The sequence below is a fragment of the Odocoileus virginianus genome, chromosome 12 (assembly GCF_023699985.2).
Source record: "Odocoileus virginianus isolate 20LAN1187 ecotype Illinois chromosome 12, Ovbor_1.2, whole genome shotgun sequence".
NCBI classification, from domain to species: domain Eukaryota; kingdom Metazoa; phylum Chordata; class Mammalia; order Artiodactyla; family Cervidae; genus Odocoileus; species Odocoileus virginianus.
The window spans coordinates 5,412,296-5,425,144 of record NC_069685.1 but is presented as its reverse complement, the minus strand read 5'-3'; the positions used below and the strand labels follow the sequence as shown (position 1 = coordinate 5,425,144).

The window sequence follows — 12,849 nt, the reverse complement described above, 5'->3', positions numbered from 1 at the left end:
TCTTATCTCGCATCATTCCTGACCGGTGATTGCCTTGGGGTTTCCAAATTCCCCATCAGCCCTTGCTCGGAGGTCACCACCTCTGTAGCATCCACTCCCCAGCTTCCCTCTTTGTGGGTGATATTCCTTTATCGTATGTCTCAAAGGTTCCTTTGGTGAGGAACCTGAGCCTCGGAGTGGGTGGCGAATCACCCAGAACTACAGCGTGAGCTCCGAGGGTCCAGTCTGTCCTTGCCCTCCCCTCCGTGTCCCTGGATGCTGTAAGAGCGCAAAGGGCCGGGCTGCCGGCAGCCCCCGGAGTCCTCAGCAGGCCTGGACCACTGCACCAGCCGCGGCCAGGCCGGCATCCGAGCCGAAGGGACAAGGACGCTCGGTAGGGGGCACCCGAGAGCCCGCATGGCCTCCCACTGCCCTCCCTCCGGCCCCGCCGCGGGGAAGGGCTTGGAATTCAATCCTCCGCATTCCGTTCTGGGTTCCTGTGACATAATAAAGCCCAAGGAGGGATCTCGAGTGACTGGTCAGCAGAACCCTCAGAGGGATGTTCTATAGATAGCCAGGGCGTGTCTCGGGCTCGGTCCTCGCTGCGGGAGGAAAGTGCTTCCCTGCCGGGCTGGGCTGCGCGCTGTGCGGCAGGTGGGCGACGTGGGGGACCGGCGAGGCCCGGGCTCGGGGGCACTTTGTCCGGCAGCAGGGGAAGGGACGCCAGGGATCCCGGGCCGGGAGAGGGAATTCCAACTATGGCGTTTTGGAGAAAACTCTTTAGGTATTTGCCCTCGCCGACCTCACCCCGAGATGGGACTGCGGCTGCGATGAGATGCCCCAGATACTGAGTCTCCAGCAGCCTTTGACGCCGGCTCTGCACAGATTCCGCGGTCTAAGCAGGGCTGTCCTTGGCGAGAGAGGCGTGTTTGGAATGTCGGTGCGGCCGCCGCTCTGATTGGAGGTTTGGGGTTTCAGAGTTCCTTAATTTGCATGGCCAGGCGGCATGCTTATTACAGTCCACAATAGAGGGTTGGAATTTGAAACTCTGTTTACCTTCCAGATTCCAAACAAGCAGCATTCCTATCAGTAATGTCACATAAAAACCGGCATGATGGTATAGAATCCTAACATGATTAATATATTTTATTTTATCCTGTCTAGCGGTGGAAAGGACTTCTCAGGAGGCACGTATCTCTTTTACATAAAATAATAGCTAAGCTACCAAGGGCTTTAATGACATAATTTCATCATGGGATTCTGGATTCTTTGGTTTATGCGACCATCAAGAACCCCGAGACGAAATTAATTAATGTAACTGGGACAAGCCCAAGTGCTGTGTTTCCATTCCCCTCATAAGTGAATGCAACTTTTTAAATTGCCCAAACATTTAGTGGGTAGGGAGGTGGAGAAAAGCCTGTCTGATATATTCATTAGCTGCAGGATAAATTCCTTAGAAGCATATACTGTTGTTAAAAATATGAGTGGTTGGGTGAGACAGCCTGGGTTTGAATCCTGACTTGGCTTGAAAGCTGTGAAAACTTGAGTTATTGATGTTTTCCAAGCATATTACTCATCTGTGAGATGAGGTTGCTGATACCTGCCTCTCAGGGTGGTTAAGAGGATTAAACGAAGTCAGAACTGATGGGCTGGATGAATACAACACCTCTGAAAGGCCCGGGGTCCAGGGCTTGGAGCACAGTAACTGCTGATTCAAGGCTGCTGTACTGTTAATCCCACAGCAAAAGCAAAACATTCCTGAAATGGGTCCCTGACACCATGGAGGTCCAGGAATCTTAGCCGCTTCCAGCCAGGGGCTTCTCTTTTTAGCCCCTGAATTCCCTAAATGCCCCACATTTGTGAGTTGTATTATTCGCAGCCCGAGAGAGCAGGATGGCCGCCCCCACCCTGTCTGGAATCCCAGAGCACCTCTGAGATTCTGACCTAGCACAGCTGCCTGTTGCAAATAATTTAGGAAACATGAAACAGAACATATTGCAGTTCCACAGAAAGGTCTGAAGGGTGAACTTTATGTGTCTGTCATGGATCTGCTTTCTCCTGCAGAGGGCTGTGCCTAGGAGAATATCCCCCTGCTGCCCCACCAGGCGAGGAAGAAAAGCGCCTCAAACTCGAAAGATGGTGTCCATGCAAGTCCCATTTTCCCCTAAAGTCTGTTATCGTGCTACTTTGTCCCTGGCGTCTAGAAGGGCTTCTTGGTAGGTGTAAACAGAGTGCCTGCCTGTAAGTGGACCTTAGCTTTGTAATTCAAAATTATGATGTCACACCCTGCCTACATTATAGCTTCGTGACCTTGGACAGAACTGCATGTTTCTGCACCTGTTTGCTCTTCTTTTTAAAGATATTTTGATGTGGACCATTCTTAAAGTGTTTATTGAATTGGTTACAATATTACTTCTGTTTTATGTTTTGTTTTTTGGGGGGCTCAAGGCTTGTGAGATCCTAGCTCTCCGACCTAACCAGCGATTGAACCTGCAGCCCCTGCACTGAAAAGTGAAGTCTTAACCACTGGGCCACCAGGGAAGCCCCTGTTTGTTCTTAAAACCTGCAGGATGAAGGGAATGGAAAGCCCTTTGCTGGGTGACTGGGTAGATTCAATGGCTTATTGCATGGCAAGTGCCCAGTACAGCTCCTGGCATATGGTAGACACCCTGTGAACCTTGCTTCTCTTCCAACGGGCCATGAAGCCTGAAGCAGAGAGGCGGTGCCCACTCAGCTGCCTCCTATTCTTTCCCAAGGAAGACCTCCATAGGCAGAGAGAGTGCCGTTTCAGAGAGCAATGCGTGGCAGTGCGATGTCGCGTGCTGGGTGGTGGGGATGTGAAGGGTGACAGCCCACACCTGACCAACCTACAGGGCCCTTGTCTTCATCAGCAGCCCAGTCATTGATACACTTCCTATCCCGAGGCTTTCTCTGAGTACACCACCCTAAATGGCCTGAGAACAGGGATTTTTAAGGATCCAGATATTGCTGTTCACTATCAAAGAGAAAGGATGTTTTATTTCAAAATCATTTTTTCCTTTTATGCTTGAAATCTGGTCACTCTTTCCTATCTGTGATCTCTAGAACTGGGAGTCCCACTTCATCCAAAATAGAGTTTAGAGTCTTTAAATATACCCACCCATTTTCCTGGTCAAGCAATGGCAGCAGATAGTCATTAAATCATGTGTGTGTGGGGTGGGGGAGTGACATGTCCACAGGCTGTTGGGAGGGGCCTCTATAGGATGCATATTCAGATTTGTCTCCATAACTGGACTGACCACTCCTTTTTAATAGCTAAGAATTTGTGTTGGATGTATGCACTCAAGCCTTTCCCACTTATCCTATGTGACTTTTTCCTATGTACCTCTGCTCTCTCTGAAAATATTTTCTTCTCACCTATGTGAGCGAGCTGGTCACAGTCACTCTTAGGAACTGTGAATGGAGCTGAATTTATTTGCAGGTCAGCTCTGCAGCTGCCAATTCCTTGCAACAGATATTTGGAAAGAAAGAACCCTAGCTGCAAATAAATAAATAAACGTAGACGTGCTGGTTTTCACCTCTAAAGCAGGTACCATGCCTGTTAAGTCTTGTGTATTTCCCCAGGGCACCTAGAATAGTTCTTTCTAGTGGTTGGCATTCCATAAATGGTATAGTCTGTTTACCTTCCAGATTCCAAACGAGCAGCATTCCGATCAAGAGGAAGAGTCTCAGAGGCAACTGGAGTGGGAAGGGGGCTGCAGAAAATGGATCTCTCTCTTTTTAGTGACCTGTTGTTTGTGATCGACACCGTTATACACCCCAGAAGGTCAAGTATAGACTTTACATGAAATTATTCCAAAAACATATCAATATAAAAGATGCTACATAAAGTAGCCACTGGACACTCTACTATTGTAATCACTGAAGAGGCTGAATCTTTGCTTGGTCTGCTTTATACCATGCTGAGCACCATGTTACACAGAAATAAATAAATGTATAATTTTATAAAGAATAGATGCTGCGGCTTTCCTGGTGGCTCAGTGGTCAAGAGTCCACCTGCCAATGCAGGAGTTATGGGTTCGATCCCTGATTCGGGAAGATCTGTCACGCCACGGCGCGGCTGAACTGATGCGCCACAACTATGGAGCGTGTGTTCTAGAACCCGTGAGCCACGACTGCTGAGACCGCGTGGTGCAACGACTGAAGCCCACTTGCCTGGAGCCTGTGCCCTGCATCAGGAGAAGCCCTCGCACTGCAACTAGTGAGTAGCTACTGCTTACGAGCAGAGAAAGCCTGCACAGCAACAAACGCCCAGCACAGCCAAAAACAAGCAAACAAAACCAGGAGTAATAAATGCTGTCAGAAACTGACAAGAAGGCTGAAAACACCAGTGGGCGGAGCTGCCTCCATATTTGCCTTGAACCAACATGTCTCTTTGGTCAAGGTCTTGGTGGGCCTGGGGCTCAGTTATATTTGTAAAATGACCAGAGTGTTGATTCCCAAGCTTTTTAATCCATCGAAAACAATTCTAGGACACCCTCTCTCAGCCCCACCACCTCATTCATTTGCTTCACAAATAGTTACTGAGCACTTAGTATCCGCCAGGCACTCTACTAGGAGTTGGAAATACAATTTGTGAGGAAAAACAAATGCATTCCTTGCCCCTCATGGAGCTTATAGTCTAGTGGGAGAGACAGAAAATAAATGGCCATGCAAATAAAAATGCAATTCAAAATTGTGTTGAGTGCTCTGAAGGAAAACACAGAGATTATGACTCTAACAAGGAAACCTGATTAGAGGTTGGGGGATCATGGAAAAGGCCTGTGACTGTATTTTTAATGGCCTTTGAGAAATCACATACTAATAAAAAGTTACTGCCAATTGAATAAGGCTTTAAAAGTATTTGTATTTTATTAGGCACTACAGCAGGTGACAGAGGATGAGATGGTTGGATGACATTACTGACTCAATAGACCTGAGTTTGACCAAACTCTGGGAGATTGTGAAGGACAGGGAAGCCTGATGTGCTGCAGAATCCCATGGAGAGAGGAGCCTGACAGGCTACAGTCCATGGGGTCACAGTCAGACATGACTTAGCAACTAAAAAAACAAGCACAGCAACATATATATATACACACACACACATGTGGAAAACACACAGCTAGAATCCACAAGTGCTTTGTACGTGAATGCACGCATGGACACCCAGTGTCCTGCAAATTCCCAGCCTCCCAGGGCTCTGAGGACACTCAGACAGAACTTACCTCATCTCCAACCGCCTCTGATGTCAATGTGCTTTTGTAAATCTCCAGCTTCTCCTTGATGACAATTTGTGTGTGCTAAGTCTATTCAGTCGTGGCTGACTCTCTGCGACCCCATGGACTGTAGCCTGTCAGGCTCCTCTGGCCATAGGATTCTCCAGGCAAGAATACTGCAGTGGGTCGCCATGTCCTCTTCTGGGGGATCTTCCCAGAGATTGAACCCCTGTCTGTTATGTGTCCTGCACTGGCAGCTGTCTCCTGCATTAGCACTATCCCCACCTCAGCCAGTTTAGTCACTCAGTTGTGTCCGACTCTTCCCAACCCCATGAACTGCAGTATGCCAGGCTTTCCTGTCCATCCCTAAATCCCAGAGCTTGCTCAAACTCATGTCCATAGGGTTGGTGATGCCATCCAACCTTCTCATCCTCTGCCATCCTCTTCTCCCGCCTTCAGTCTTTCCCAGCATCAGGGTCTTTTCAAATGAGTGAGCTCTTCACATCAAGTGGCCAAAGTATTGGAGCTTCAGCTTCAGCATCTGTCCTTCCAATGAACACCCAGGACTGACTTCTTTTAGGATGGACTGGGTGGATCTCCTTGCAGTTCAAGGGACTCTCAAGAGTCTTCTCCAACACCACAGTTCAAAAGCATCAATTCTTTGGTGCTCAGCTTTCTTTACAGTCCAACTCTCACATCGATACATGACTATTGGAAAAACCATAGCCTTGACTAGATGGACCTTTGTTGTTAAAGTAATGTCTCTGCTTTCTAATATGCTGTCTAGGTTGGTCATAGCTTTTCTTCCAAGGGGCAAGGGTCTTTTAATTTCATGGCTGCAGTCACCATCTGCAGTGATTTTGGAGCCCCAAAATATAAAGTTTCTCACTGTTTCCATTGTTTCCCTATCTATTTGCCATGAACTGATGGGACTGGTAGGCATCTGGTCCCGTCACCTCATGAGAAATAGATGGGGAGACAGTAGAATCAGTGTCAGACTTTATTTCTTTGGGCTCCAAAATCACTGCAGATAGTGACTGTAGCCAAGAAATTAACAGACGCTTACTCCTTGGAAGGAAAGCTATGACCAACTTAGACAGCATATTAAAAAGCAGAGACATTGCTTTCCCAACAAAGGTCCGTCTGGTCAAGGCTATAGTTTTTCCAGTGGTCATGTATGGATGTGAGTGTTGGACTGTGAAGAAAGCTGAGCGCCGAAGAATTGATGCTTTTGAACTGTGGTGTTGGAGAAGACTCTTGAGACTCTCTTGGATTTCAAGGAGATCCAACCAGTCCATTCTGAAGGAGATAAGTCCTGGGTGTTCATTGGAAGGACTGATGCTGAAGCTGAAACTCCAATACTTTGGCCACCTCATGCAAAGAGTTGACTGATTGGAAAAGACCCTGATGGTTGAAGGGATTGGGGGCAGGAGGAGAAGGGGACGACAGAGGATGAGATGGCTGGATGGCATCACTGACTCGATGGGCATGAGTTTGAATAAACTCTGGGAGTTCATGATGGACAGGGAGGCCTGGTGTGCCATGATTTATGGGGTCGCAAAGAGTTGGACACGACTGAGTGAGTGAACTAAACTGAACTGAGCTGATGGGACTGGATGCCATGATCTTAGTTTTCTGAATGTTGAGTTTTAAGCCAACTTTTTCACTCTCCTCTTGCAATTTCATCAAGAGGCTCTTTAGTTCTTCTTCACTTTCTGCCATAAGGGTGGTGTCATCTGCATATCTGAGGTTATTGCTATTTCTCCTGGCAATCTTGATTCCAGCTTGTGCTTTGTCCAGCCTGGCATTTTGCATGATGTGCTCTGTATATAAGTTAAATAAGCAGGGTGACAATATATAGCCTTAATGTACTCCTTTTTCAATTTGGAACCAGTCTGTTGTTCCATGTCCAGTTTTAACTATTGCTGCTTGACCTGCATACAAATTTCTCTGGAGGCAGGTCAGGTGGTCTGGTATTTCCATCTCTTGAAGAATATTCCACAGTTTGTTGTGATCCACACAGTCAAAGGCTTTGGCATAGTCAATAAAGCAAAAGTAGATGTTTTTCTGGAACTCTCTTGCTATTTTGGTGATCCAATGGATGTTGGCAATTTGATATCTGGTTCCTCTGCCTTTTCCAAAACCAGCTTGAACATTTGGAAGTTCACGGTTCATGTACTGTTGAAGCCTGGCTTGGAGAATTTTTGAGCATTACTTTGCTAGTGCGTGAGATGAGTGCAATTGTGTGGTAGTTTAAACATTTTTTGGCATTGCCCTTCTTTGGGATTGGAATGAAAGTTGACCTTTTCCAGTCCTGTGGCCACGGCTGAGTTTTCCGGATTTGCTGGCATACTGAGTGCAGCACTTTCACAGCATCATCTTTTAGGATTTGAAATAGTTCAACTGGAATTCCATCACCTCCACTAGTTTTGTTCATAGTGATGCTTCCTAAGGACCACTTTACTTCACATTCCAGGATGTCTGACTCTAGGTGAGTGATCATACCATCATGGTTATCTGGGTCATGAAGATCTTTTTTTTGTATAGTTCTTCTGTGTATTCTTGCCACGTCTTCTTAGTATCTTCTGCTTCTGTTAGGTCCATACCATTTCTGTCCTTTATTGTGCCCATCTTTGCATGAAATGTTCCCTTGGTATCTCTAATTTTCTTGAAGAGATCTCTAGTCTTTCCCATTCTATTGTTTTCCTCTATTTCTTTGCACTGATCACTGAGGAAGGCTTTCTTATCTCTCCTTGCTATTCTTTGGAACTCTGCATTCAGATGGGTATATCTTTCATTTCTCCTTTGCCTTTAGCTTCTCTTCTTTTCTCAGTTATTTCTAAGGTCTCCTCAGACAACCATTTTCCCATTTTGCATTTGTTTTCCTTGGGGATGGTCTTGATCACTGCCTCCTGTACAAGGTCACGAACCTCTATCCATAGTTCTTCAGGCAGTCTATCAGGCCTAATGCCTTGAATCTATTTGTTGCTTCCACTGTATAATTGTAAGAGATTTGATTTAAGTCATACCTGAGTGGTCTAGTGGCTTCCCTACTTTCTTCCATTTAAGGGTAAGTTTGGCAATAAGGAGTTCATGATCTGAGCCACAGTCAGCCCAATTTGCTTTAAAGATCTTAAGAAAAGTAGCTGGTTTTCTGACCAGGATTCATATGAATACTCAGTGAAGGTTGAGTCAGCTGCCTGCTCCCCAGAAGCCAACATACCCATCAGCTGATGACTGCAAATGGGTGTCCTAACCGGAAGTGCAGGACAGCTCCCCACCACCTGGCAAAGTTTATTTACCTTCAGGCAGGTCTGATCTAGATCATCAGTTCAGTTCAGTCACTCAGTCGTGTCTGACTCTTTGCAACCCCACGGACTGCAGCACGCCAGGCTTCCCTGTCCATCACTAACTCTCGGAGCTGGCAGAAACTTATGTCCATTGAGTCACCACAAGTCCTTTTGCCATTCAGTCCTTAGCTCACCAAGTGGAGGCAGCAAGGTCCTCTTCAGCATCCCTCACCTAACCCCAGCGTTGTCCGTCTGTATTTATTTCCCAGGGCTCACCTGGGTGAATGTATGTTACGACCCAGAAACAAACGTGTCTGCCATATCAGCCTCCTAGCTATGGAAATGGCTATACATCCTGGATTTATGTTTCTGGGTGGGTCAAGCTTCCATCAAAAGTAGACAATTTCAATATTATAACCCCCCTGGGATGACCAGGGAGTAACAAGTTCAGATAAGAAACTAGGTCCTGGATGGGAACAACCCCTTGAACAGGCAACCACCGAAGGATGGCTGAGGAATTTACATTCAGCTTGCCAGCTGCCTGTCCTCTCCAGGAGGGGAGAGGAGTCTGAAGTCTATGCAAGGTCCAGAGCTGAAGTTGAGGCAGTTCCATCCCTCACCTGGAACAGATGTGCGGAAAGGGCAGGTCCTTGCAGTGTTGATGACCTTCAGTTAAATTCAGTTCTGTCGCTCAGTCATGTCTGACTCTTTGCGACCCCATGAATCAGAGCACGCCAGACCTCCCTGTCCATCACCAACTCCTGGAGTTCACTCAAATTCATGTCCATCTAGTTGGTGATGCCATCCAGCCATCTCATCCTCTGTTGTCCCCTTCTCCTCCTTCCGCAATCCCTCCCAGCATCAGGGTCTTTTCAAAAGAGTCAGCTCTTCGCATGAGGTGGCCAAAGTATTGGAGTTTCAGCTTCAGCATCAGTCCTTCCAATGAACACCCAGGACTGATCTCCTTCAGAATGGACTGGTTGGATCTCCTTGCAGTCCAAGGGACTCTCAAGAGTCTTCTCCAACACCACAGTTCAAAAGCATCAATTCTTCGGCACTCAGCTTTCTTCACCGTCCAACTCTCACATCCATACATGACCACTGGGAAAATCATAGCCTTGACTAGACAGACCTTTGTTGGCAATGTAATGTTTCTGCTTTTTAATATGCTGTCTAGGTTCATGATAACTTTCCTTCCAAGGAGTAAGCATCTTTTAATTTCATGGCTGCAATCACCATCTGCAGTGATTTTGATGCCGCCCCCCCAAAATAAAGTCTGGCACCGTTTCCACTATTTCACCATCTATTTCCCATGTGGTGATGGGACCAGATGCCATGATCTTAGTTTTCTGAATGTTGAGCTTTAAGCCAACTTTTTCACTCTCCTCTTTCACTTTCATCAAGAGGCTTTTTAGGTCCTCTTCACTTTCTGCCATAAGGGTGGTGTCATCTGCATATCTGAGGTTATTGATATTTCTCCTGGCAATCTTGATTCCAGCTTGTGCTTCATCCAGCCTGGCATTTTGCATGATGTGCTCTGTATATAAGTTAAACAAGCAGGGTGACAATATACAGCCTTGACTTACTCCTTTCCTATTTGGAACCAGTCTGTTGTTCCATGTCCAGTTCTAACTGTTGCTTCCTGACCTGCATATGACCTTACTATATCCTAATCCCTGCATGGCAGAGATGGCCATGCAGGCTGGCTGGTGGCCAGCCCAGTGGGCAAATAGTCACTATTTGTTCAAAGAGTGAAGGGTGTGGAAAGGTGTTGGGGTAAGGGCACTGAGCCAGGCATGGACTAAAATAAACCTTAGATAGACTAGAAGTGAGGCAGAGAGGCAAAGGAGGGCTTGCCAGGTAAGTCGAGCAGGGGACAAGGGGAGGCCCCGGGTCAGCCCTGTTGCACCAAACTAAGCCGGGTGACGGAATGAGATGCTCTCACAGAAATGCAGCACAAGCTGCCTCAGGTCTCCGCACACCCAGCGCAGGGCTCATCTTGCAAAAGGACTGTTCCCCTTGCAGAAAGTCTGACCTCACCGTCTCTTTTGGTAGGAAGTACCTCACATTTGTTTGAAATACGATTGCATTTAGAATTTACTTTTTAGAGACAGCACCTGAGGACATTCCCAATATGTAAAATGCACATATATCTGTCACCTGGGCCATTTCTATTTTTATTTAGGCCCCATCAAAGTCTAAAACGGGATTGGAAATGACAAAATGCCCACAGATAGCTGCCGAGGACAGCCAAATGGAACCATGGAGACCCTGTTCTATGAAACGCATCCTTGCTCACCTCTGCCCCATTCGCACCATGCCCTGTGAGTCAGGCTCCGTACTTGGTTCAGAACCCCCGCGCTGGTGTGAGTTGGTGTAAGTCATGTAACCTCTCTGAGCTTCTTTGCTTTCTCTCTTTTCACTGTGATTATTTCATTTAGTTTTGTAATCATTTTTTGTGACATGAAAGTGAACAGGCTTCCAGGACTTAAATTCAGACTTTCCCAGAGTGATTCACGTGCATGATTAAAATATCAAATAGTCCAAAAGATTGTGGAAAGTAAAGAAACAGTCCCCTGGCCCACCTCTCTCCACCCTCCCTCTGCTTCCCATGGACAAGTCTCCAACACATTCCTATTTTTAGTTCTGCCTGTGGTTTCTCTTTTCATCTCTAAATGGTATGTTTACACCGCTCTGTCTTGATCAACAACCTTAGTAGACATTGTCTATCCACTTCCTTCTAGGGTAGATAAAGTTTCAATTCTTGTCCCCCACTACCTCCCATGTTTTGAAAGTTTTAGCTATTTTGGTTTCTCTGTTACTACTCAGACTGAAGACAAACCCCTAATTCTCTTTCCACTGACAGTCAATGATACATCTGACTACTCATTCAGGAAGATGATGATAAAAGCTGAAAGTCTTTCTTCTACCTTGCTACCCACTTCTGCCTCCCAAATTCTATCTATTCTGTGACCACAATCAAGTTTCCCCTGCCTTGTTTACAGGTTGATTCTAAAAACTGAAAACCAGAAAACAGTCTTTTCATTATGACTATGTAAATATCGTTACCAAGCTAAGCAGTATGCCATGATTACATTTCTTCTCCCCAGTTCCAATGTCATGAGCTCAGTGCCACTCAATGCAAAATGCTTCAAACATCAAGAACAAATAGGCTTCTTTTTCATAGACGTCCAGTTGCTCAAAATATGGCCACCTTTCAGTTGTGTTCCTATTTGGACTATGACTTATGTGTATGTTTTGTTTTTGCACACATCTGTACACATTTTGTACACATCTGTGGTTTTGAATTTGAAATCTAATGCTAGTCTGATTCTCTTTCCTTATAGGTGACTAATTTTTTTTCTCTTTAGAAGCTCATAGAATTTTTCTGATCCCTGGAGTTCTGACATTTCACAGTGAGTGTGTCTAAGGAGGAGAATTGTTTCTTTGTTTTTTTCTGGTCATTTGGGAGCCCTTTTGTTTTGAAAACGCTGAGCCTTTTCTTTGTATATTTACTCGGTTACTTATCCTTTGTGTTTTCCTTGTTCTCTGTTGGGAACACCTAATAGGCAGATACTAGATTCTGCCTGGAATTGATCTTCTATATAGTTTTTCTTCATATTTTCCATCTTATTTTCTTTCTCCTCTATGCTCTAGAAGATTTCCTCATCTTTATAGTCTATCATTTCTACTAAACATTTAATTTGGCAATCACATTTGCTTTCTTTCTTTTTTTAATTAATTAATTTATTTTACTTGACAGCATTGTATTGCTTTTGCCACACATTGACTTGAATCTGCCATGAGTGTACATGTGTTCCCCATCCTGAACTCCCCTCCCACCCCCCTCCGCATCCCATCCCTCTGGGTCATCACATTGTACCAGCCCCGAGCACCCTGTATCATGCATCAAACCTGGACTGGCGATTCGTTTCACATATGATATTTCACATGTTCCATGGTGTAATGGTTAGCACTCTGGACTCTGAATCTGGCAAACATGTTTTCTAATTTCTGAGAATTCTTTCTTGGTTTCTGATTTGTCCTTTTTCTTAGCATTCTGTTCTCATATATATATATATATATATATATGTGATATCTACCCAAATCTTCCTGGAATAGAGTAATTATCTTAGTTTAGCCACAAAGCTTCCCAGGTGGCACAGTGGTAAAAATCTGCCTGCCAATGCAAGAGATGGGGGTTCGAGGCCTGGGTTGGGAAGATTCCCTGGAGATGGAAATGGCAACCCATTCTAGTATTCTTGCCTGGAAAATTCCGTGGACAGAGGAGCCTGGCGGGTTACAGCCCATGGGGTTGTAAGGAGCTGGACACGACTGAACACACG

At 45.7% G+C, this 12,849-nt stretch overlaps 1 long non-coding RNA gene across 2 annotated transcripts; it reads left to right on the top strand.

Moving 5' to 3' along the window:
- The first annotated feature begins 440 nt into the window (after nt 1–440).
- Nucleotides 441–4,824, top strand: LOC139037730 (uncharacterized). Of its 2 annotated transcripts, none has more exons than XR_011490575.1 (3): nt 441–633; nt 2,044–2,577; nt 3,649–4,824. It is a non-coding gene; the product is annotated as an uncharacterized lncRNA (long non-coding RNA). The 2 variants fall into 2 exon arrangements; XR_011490576.1 differs by having other exon boundaries at nt 441–943.
- The last annotated feature ends 8,025 nt before the right edge of the window (nt 4,825–12,849 follow it).